Source organism: Oncorhynchus gorbuscha, linkage group LG01, assembly GCF_021184085.1.
Source record: "Oncorhynchus gorbuscha isolate QuinsamMale2020 ecotype Even-year linkage group LG01, OgorEven_v1.0, whole genome shotgun sequence".
NCBI classification, from domain to species: Eukaryota; Metazoa; Chordata; class Actinopteri; order Salmoniformes; family Salmonidae; genus Oncorhynchus; species Oncorhynchus gorbuscha.
In genome coordinates this window covers 65,816,100-65,823,495 of record NC_060173.1, presented here as the reverse complement: position 1 = coordinate 65,823,495, position 7,396 = coordinate 65,816,100, and the positions used below count along the sequence as shown (strand labels likewise).

The 7,396-nt window shown below is 40.0% G+C and overlaps 1 long non-coding RNA gene across 1 annotated transcript; it reads right to left on the bottom strand.

Moving 5' to 3' along the window:
* Positions 1-1,440: 1,440 nt before the first annotated feature.
* LOC124041134 lies at positions 1,441-3,098 on the bottom strand. Its single transcript, XR_006839853.1, has 3 exons — positions 2,807-3,098; positions 2,646-2,713; positions 1,441-1,869 (listed from the first exon to the last, which is right to left on the bottom strand). It is a non-coding gene; the product is annotated as an uncharacterized LOC124041134 (long non-coding RNA).
* Positions 3,099-7,396: the final 4,298 nt, after the last annotated feature.

Sequence of the window (7,396 nt, the reverse complement as noted above, 5' to 3'; positions counted from 1 at the left end):
CTCAAATAAGTATGTCGGCATTGTCGCTAACATTGTATTTTCAACTGGAATTAGAGTGTTTCTGAAGTATTTGCTGCCAACGTGGCACCTTGTAAAAGTCTGAAGGCTTTATCAGAGGCACTGGTCTCAACAATACACTGTTTAAAATGGAAAAATGTATCCCAATGAGCTAGGTAAAGTGAACATGATTCAATTATAGTTTGACTTGGTTCTTATGTAGCAATAGTTATTTAAATCACGTGAAAGACATTTGGACCAAATTATACAGGTGTAAAATATCCCAACTCGTTGGACATAACACCTACTCACAGTATTACACCACTAAGCTTTCCCTTGTGAGTTCTTACTACTATTAACACAATAACAAGCGTCATTAATGATTACATTTATGTAGATAATGCTCCCCAATCTATCAATTTCGACTACAGCTTCTATGAGGTAAGTGAGTAAAGTGTCGATCTCCTCCCTGTATTCAATCTGACAGCTGTACAATTCAATGGACAGAACTTTGAAAAATTAAATAATGGGCTGCAGTGAGATTCAGAGATTCAGAATGGAACTATTCCATACTAAATTATGTAACTCCACTTTCTTAAGACTAGTGTGCACTGCAGAGCTTAGTACACTCCAGAGAAGAGCTGGGCGATATGAACAAAAATACATACTGATAAATCAAACAATTTTTTACCATAACTACGCTCTCTTGATGTAGGCATATTCACTGCAAATGGCGCGCACTGCAGGAGCATCAAAACCATACTAACTAGATCCTAATCCGGTTGTGAAGTGGTGCACTCAACACAAACTCAATATTAAGAGGTGAGAAATACATTCTATATTTATAGAAAGCTGTGACACTCCTCTCTATAACTACAATAGTAGCTGCTTTGAAAAATGTATTTTTCCCCGCAATAGCATTTTGAGCAACGGTCATTCTTGTGCTTCTCAGTTCCTATGTGCGCACGGTGGGAGAGAGAGTGAGAGTCAGCAGCCCACAGTGAAACAGGGATAGGCACATAAACTTTCATAGCAAGTATTAAGATAATGCATAGGCTATTACTGTTGACTAAATAATGGTTTTAGAACAATCTACAGAAACAGTTGTGTAGTAAATGACCAACATAATCAAAATGCTTCGGTAAGAGGAAGGCAATGTTGGTGATGTTAATTTTCATTTTATCATCCCAGCTCTACTCAAGTGTCCCCATCCCAACCTCTGGTTAGATATGAAGCAAGACACTGGACAAACAGTGAAGAAATGAGAGTTCTGAGGGCAGACTTTGGACTTGAGAAAGCCCCTGTCAACAGACCAAAGCCATTCTGTGCACATCAAAGTGGAATTATAAGTTCAGATGAAAGATATCGTTATCTTTGCATCCTGACCTGATTATCGACATTCAATAGACTAGGTCTCAATCACAACTCAATTTTTATTGGGTATAGAATGTCAATCCAGCACATGGTGTTTGCTTGTGGAACTATGCTATCCATGGGACTATGCTATGGAACACACTTTCACTGAGCAACTATCACTGAATCGACCAAAATCTTAAAAACACAGTTCAACATAATTCACCAAATACCAATGAAAACTAATTGTATCATTACTTTCACCAATATTTTTTGCCTTAGAGCAGGGGTTCTCAAACTTTTTTGGAATGGGGACCCCTCTGGTGATGGCAAATTAATCAGGGATCCCATCATAATCAGAAAACAACTAGTGGGATAAAAATAGCATACAATGAGTTTTACTAGGACTTCTGCAGTGCATGGCCGGACGAACCAAATCTCCGGCAAACGGCTAGGAACATTTTAAAGATTTGGCTCTTGTCATCAGAGAGAACATCTTGCCGTTTCCAAGCCACTTTCCTGCAAATATACACATTTTGTAATTGGACAGAGAGATTTTTTTTGTGGATGCAGCTTTAAAGGTCCAATGCAGGAAAACTGAAAATTTGCTCTTATTGGCCAAGAGGTTTGGAACTCTGTTAATTGGTCTATAAGATCACATGGAATTAAATATATCAATCATTCAGTCCATTTACACTTATTTCAGACAAAAACGTGCAGGGATGATCAAATTAAATAATTCAGAAAGCCTTGCAAGTTGAAATACAGCCTGAGGTTGTTTATTAACCGGTACACCTGCAACTCTTTTCTCCCCTGATGGTTCCTTATCAGCAGTGCCAATATAAAATAACTCATACAATAAATATTGACTCGAAGAAAGTAATCTACCGTCCACAATAAGAAACGACACGGACAATGTTTCTAATAGCTGACGCTGGTTACATTATAGCACAGTTACATCATCGCAAACAGCATTTCCCAAATAACTGTAGATTATGTTCAGGACAAAAAGGTAATTTAGCATTGACAGGCCTACTGACAGCCCCTACCTTACATTAGCCTACAGGTGTCAACCTTCCAATAGTTTTGGTCAATGAAAGCTGTAAAACCATCGTCTAAGTGTATTTCAATATTTTACGGTTTTATTAAAACTGTATCCCTACATTACCAACAATCTTCCCAAACGTTTCTGAAAACGGTAACATTACGACGTTTCGAGAGACAAAGACCCAACAAGTTGTAGACATCTGAGCAGCTACATTTCCAAATTGTTTATAGTTTTTCTTAGGGCTTACCTGGCCATTGCGATGCTACTGGTGTCAGAAGAACCAAGACAAAGCACAGTGCTGGCCACGAGCAACACCTGCAACGAGGTAGCACATCGTGTATTCAATTAATAATCATATCTTTCGATTTTTTTACATCCCCCAAGAGCGTAAATGAATTTTAAAAATACCTCATTTCCATCTCTGTTTTGGTAGTGACCAAGTTCAAAGGCTACATGTGATTTCTGAGCAAATAAATGTAAAACTTTTCGCTATTTCCCTGGTCCCCCACGATTGATTCCAAGCCGGTTGAACAGCTGATGCTCGGCTGTCGGCTCTGCTGGTTACAGAGAAAATTGTGGGAGAGAAAAGTGACCTACATAATCTGACAAAGGAGAATCCTTCTGGGTCCTAAAGAGTGTATTTTTTTATCTGACTGTAGGGGGCTTCTGCGTCTTCTTCTTCAATGAGGTTTAGTGGCGGTTGGCATCCAATAAATGTTGCATTACCGCCACATATTACACTGTAGTATAATTCCCTTACACCACTTAACACACCCTGTAACTCTTCTGAGGAAAAGTCTTGCACACCCAAAAACCTCTGCAGCTGCGACAAATGCCTCAATTTACGTTCTGTCCCTGCAGTACAATTGTTAAACTTTGCTATAAATGCTAAAAATCCAATCTTACTGAAAAATACAGTGGGGCAAAAAAGTATTTAGTCAGCCACCAATTGTGCAAGTTCTCCCACTTAAAGAGATGAGGCCTGTAATTTTCATCATAGGTACACTTCAACTATGACAGACAAAATGAGAGAAAAAAAAACAGAAAATCACATTGTAGGATTTTTAATGAATTTATTTGCAAATTATGGTGGAAAATAACTATTTGGTCAATAACAAAAGTTTATCTCAATACTTTGTTATATACCCTTTGTTGGCAATGACAGAGTTCAAACGTTTTCTGTAAGTCTCCACAAGGTTTTCACACACTGTTGATGGTATTTTGGCCCATTCCTCCATGCAGATCTCCTCTAGAGCAGTGATGTTTGGGGGCTGTTGCTGGGCAACAAGGACGTTCAACTCCCTCCAAAGATTTTCTATGGGGATGAGATCTGGAGACTGCCTAGGCCACTCCAGGACCTTGAAATGCTTCTTACGAAGGCACTCCTTCGTTGACCGTTCGGTGTTTTTGGGATCATTGTCATGCTGAAAGACCCAGCCACGTTTCATCTTCAATGCCCTTGCTGATGGTAGGCTTTGTTACTTTGGTCCCATCTCTCTGCAGGTCATTCACTAGGTCCCCCCATGTGGTTCTGGGATTTTTGCTCACCGTTCTTGTGATCATTTTGACCCCACGTGGTGAGATCTTGCGTGGAGCCCCAGATCGAGGGAGATTATCAGTGGTCTTGTATGTCTTCCATTTCCTAATAATTGCTCCCACATTTGATTTCTTCAAACCAAGCTGCTTACCTATTGCAGATACAGTCTTCCCAGCCTGGTGCAGGTCTACAATTTTGTTTCTGGTGTCCTTTGACAGCTCTTTGGTCTTGGCCATAGTGGAGTTTGTAGTGTGAATGTTTGAGGTTGTGGACAGGTGTCTTTTATACTGATAACAAGTTCAAACAGGTGCCATTAATACAGGTAACGAGTGGAGGACAGAAGAGCCACTTAAAGAAGAAGTTACAGGTCTGTGAGAGCCAGAAATCTTGCTTGTTTGTAGGTGACCAAATACTTATTTTCCACCACAATTTGCAAATAAATTCATAAAAAATCCTACAATGTGATTTTCTGGATTTTTTTCCCTCATTTTGTCTGTCATCGTTGAAGTGTACCTATGGTGAAAATTACAGGCCTCTCTCATCTTTTTAAGTGGGAGAACTTGCGCAATTGGTGGCTGACTAAATACTTTTTTGCCCCACTGTATATCACTTGTTGGTTTATCCCTCTGTACTGTTACAGATCTACTACTCACACCACTCCTCTCAGGATCCCTCCCCCTTGACCAGTGGTGATTTTAGTATGTAAATCTTGGTGAATCAAAAAATATGTGGGATGCATGCCAGCAAAGCCACTACACAACACTAAACAATACATTAATTGCACTATAACGGTGACAAACGGTGCCCACAAACTTTTAGGGCCTACATAAAGCTGTCCAAACAGCAGTCCCACCATCTTACCACTGCTACACCTGGCTTTCAGCGGAGCCTTGTCTGGCATCGAAACAGTTCATTCAGCCTCATTTACTGCCTTTTAAAAAAACATAGCTGATATTGCTGACTTGCTTAAACAAATGTGGCTTCTACTGACAGTTGAGATGTACAAACTATGGCATAAGGACGAACAGCGATAAGAGCCAATCCGTCATTTCGATTAAGACATTAATGAGCGAGCAACGACGGATGTCGTCAATATATCTCTTTGTTCAGCACTTTTGAAAACTACAGAAACAAAATTCAGAACATGGGTCGTTGTTACAGTGTACTCCCTGAACAACAAGTCAGAACTGTAAGATAAATAAAGGGGGCATATAATAAGACAATGAAAACTCATACAATATTCGATGATTACATTTCTCTAAAACAGGTTATAGACTACATGTACACCACCAAGTTAGAACAGTAGGCAAAATTAAGAGGTGAAAATAGACCAAATGATTAGGGTGAGGCACATTAATTGCTGTTTGGGTCTTTGCGTGTCAAAAAATATACATGTCATATAACACTTTTAATTTGACACGTCAAATAACACAAATCTATTATATAATGTTGTGTGTACTGAATTTAAATGTGCAAGCCAAGCGCCACCACTATTATCGATAGCACTGTCAGAGCTGTACAAAAAAGTTGGCAAACAAGCACACACCAGGCCACGAACGATGTGTTTACATTACCACGTTGGGGAAAATAGACCAAATTATTAGGTTGAGGCACATGGGCTACTAACAGCTTACTACACATCATGCACTTTTTTATTACTTTCTTACCTACAGTATACATATCTTCCTTGCATATTACATCATTTATGCAGCAGCATACAATACATTTTTGGACTCACCTTGCAAAGGTGACACAGAGGTCCTTTGTGGGCAAATTTTGTCATCAAAGTCTGACATTCTCTGGATTTATGGTGGGAACTCGGGGGGGAAAAACACAGTCACTCCACTGAATAGCAGGTTAACATTAGTGGTTGCTTTGCAAAGCTTGCAGTTAGCCACTGATTCCTTCCAAACGACTCACTGTTGAATTTGCGATTTCCAACATGTTCTTTATGTCCAATGGTCGATGAGCACCGATACTTTTTATCTATAATTTCTCTTTATTATTTCTCTTCATATGACAAGGATTAAAAAGGATTTGCCAGTAGATTGTCGACTTGATTCATGATGATGACTGCTAGCTAAGTCTTTGAAACTAAGATGTTGACATGATCAGTCCAATCAAAGCTACTGTGCATATAAAGTGATTTGACGTCATTTTATCTGTGGCCAATGACCTTGAGCCTTCTTGGAAGAGTACTTGCAATATAACTCTATGGAAGGACCAAAAGGGCTGAAAATGTGGATGTCTAACCTTACTAAGGACTTAAACTTGACGATGACGTACTGCCCCCATGAGTGACAGAACACTGAGCCAATCATGGCGCAATGCTCATGTTTTCTGCTAGCTCCCCCGACCACCACAGAAAGCACTGAGCTAGGCGGAAACACCTACATTTTGGAGCTGCCTTACTCAAGAAAACAAAAAATATATATTTTTTTACATTGTTTGCAAACTGATATGTGGCACGTATTAATGCCAAAATAACATGCAAAACAGACAAGCCCCCTATTTTATATATATATATATACAGTGGGGAGAACAAGTATTTGAAACACTGCCGATTTTGCAGGTTTTCCTACTCACTAAGCATGTTGAGGTTTGTTAATTTTATCATAGGTACACTTCAACTGTGAGAGACGGAATCTAAAACAAAAATCCAGAAAATCACACTGTATGATTTGTAAGTAATTATTTAGCATTTTATTGCATGACATAAGTATTTGATCACCTCCCAACCATTAAGAATTCCGGCTCTCACAGACCTGTTAGTTTTTCTTTAAGAATCCCTCCTGTTCTCCACTCATTACCTGTATTAACTGCACCTGTTTGAACTCGTTACCTGTATAAAAGACACCTGTCCACACACTCAATCAAACAGATTCCAACCTCTCCACAACGGCCAAGACCAGAGAGCTGTGGAAGGACATCAGGGATAAAATTGTAGACCTGCAAAAGGCTGGGATGGGCTACAGGACAATAGGCAAGCATCTTGGTGAGAAGGCAATAACTGTTGGTGCAATTATTAGAAAATGGAGGAAGTTCAAGATGACGGTCAATCACTCTCGGTCTGGGGCTCCATGCAAGATCTCACCTCGTGGGGCATCAATGATCTTGAGGAAGTTGAGGTATCAGCCCAGAACTACACGGCAGGACCTGGTCAATGACCTGAAGAGAGCTGGGACCACAGTCTCAAAGAAAACCATTAGCAACACACTATGCCGTCATGGATTAAAATCCTGCAGTGCATGCAAGGTCCCCCTGATCAAGCCAGTGCATGTCCAGGTCCCTCTGAAGTTTGCCAATGACCATCTGAATGATCCAGAGGAGGAATGGGAGAAGGTCATGTGGTCTGATGAGACAAAAATATAGTTTTTTTGGTCTAAACTCCACTCGCCGTGTTTGGAGGAAGAAGAAGGATGAGTACAACCCCAAGAACACCATCCCAACCGTGAAGCATG